Below are 1577 nucleotides of genomic sequence, written 5' to 3' on the forward strand. Positions count from 1 at the left end.
TTTAATTTCTATACCGCCCTTCTCCCGCAGGACTCAGGGCGGTGCACAGCATATTAAAAACAGATACAAATAACAATATACAAAAAATAAAAACCCCTCTAAAACCAAATTAAAAACCAAATATTAGAGGCTGTGTTCCAATTAAAATTATACTTAAAATCGTCCCTAAATAAAATCCTCCTTAGGTCAGGCCCGCTTGTTGGAAAAGCCATGTCTTGAGGGCACGGCGGAAAGTAAGGAGGTCCGGAATCATCCGGATCTCGGGGGGTAGTTCATTCCAGAGGGCGGGGGCACCCACAGAGAAGGCCCTCCCCCTGGGGGTCGCCAGCCGACATTGTTTGGCCGACGGCACCCTGAGGAGACCCACTCTGTGGGAGCGTACCGGTCTATGGGAGGAAATCTGTGGCAGAAGGCGGTCTCTGCTCTGTTTAGCCCTGCTTGACAAAAACAGCAGGGCTAAAACAGCAGGGCTAAACAGAGATTTGGTTGGTTGTTTGCTAAACAGAGCAGCAAACAACCAAATCAAACATGAGCTTTCTGGAGAGAGAACTAATCCTGCTCCATTCCAGGAGCAATGGACTTAACTCCAAGTGGACAAATAAATCAACACGGTTCTTTCCACATGTGTGACATGCTGGCTTGTGTAATTGCAAAGAACCAGGTGCTGCAGAAAGGAAAGGAAATGATGGCTTAGCTTATACAGTAGCTGAGCTGAAGAAGGAGTCCCGTGTAGGAGGGTAAGTGAATTGTTCAGTGGAACCACTCCTGTGCATCAAAGGCCATTTTCTGTATTGCACAAGTGTGAACACAGCTCCCTTGATGTATTTGCTGTTCAGATGTTCTTTCCTCTTAATTCCTGTGAAATAGAAACTAATGTGGCAGACTCTCCACACACACAATTTTCTTCCTTCAGCTAAAACTACCTCCTGTTGGATACGAGTACAATAAAAACTAGAATAGTCAACATCTTAGCTCTTGCATCATCCCAAGTTAATATTTTCTTGTTCTGTGCAGGTTTTAACAATATTAAATATCTTCTGGTGTTTGTTTGTGCTTTAGTTGAGCCAAATAATTCATTTAATGTGTGTATGTATATGTATTGTGTATGGTTGACACCTTGACTTTTTTTTTTTACCCATCACACTTCATATTATTCTGTTTGTAAGGGGTAATCAACCTTGTGTAAAGTTGGAAAAGAGAGAAAAATCAAGAATATATTTTAGTGGAATATGCTTTACAAGTTTATAAGGAGAAAACTTTGACCTGTTCGATACCCTTTAAAAAGTTTCAAAGTGAATAAAAACACATCGGAAGGAAAATGTTCTTGAATATTAATGTGCCACTTCATTCCCTGATAAAAGTGAGACTTTGCCTTCCAAAATCCAGAGCTCAAGGCTGCAACTTTGGCTTACAACAGCCGTGGGTGACCGGTGGAAGCAGGCCCAGAAGGAAAGACGCAAGAGGAAGATTTTTACAGATCACAGCTTGTGGTTGCTGGTGTTCCCCTGCCACAAAACCCAGCATCTCTTTGCAAGAACTCATCGTGGTGTGTTATCTTTGGACAGCTGCCCCACTGT

This window comes from Protobothrops mucrosquamatus, unplaced genomic scaffold (assembly GCF_001527695.2).
Source record: "Protobothrops mucrosquamatus isolate PMUCROS unplaced genomic scaffold, P.Mucros_1.0 scaffold343, whole genome shotgun sequence".
NCBI classification, from domain to species: Eukaryota; Metazoa; Chordata; class Lepidosauria; order Squamata; family Viperidae; genus Protobothrops; species Protobothrops mucrosquamatus.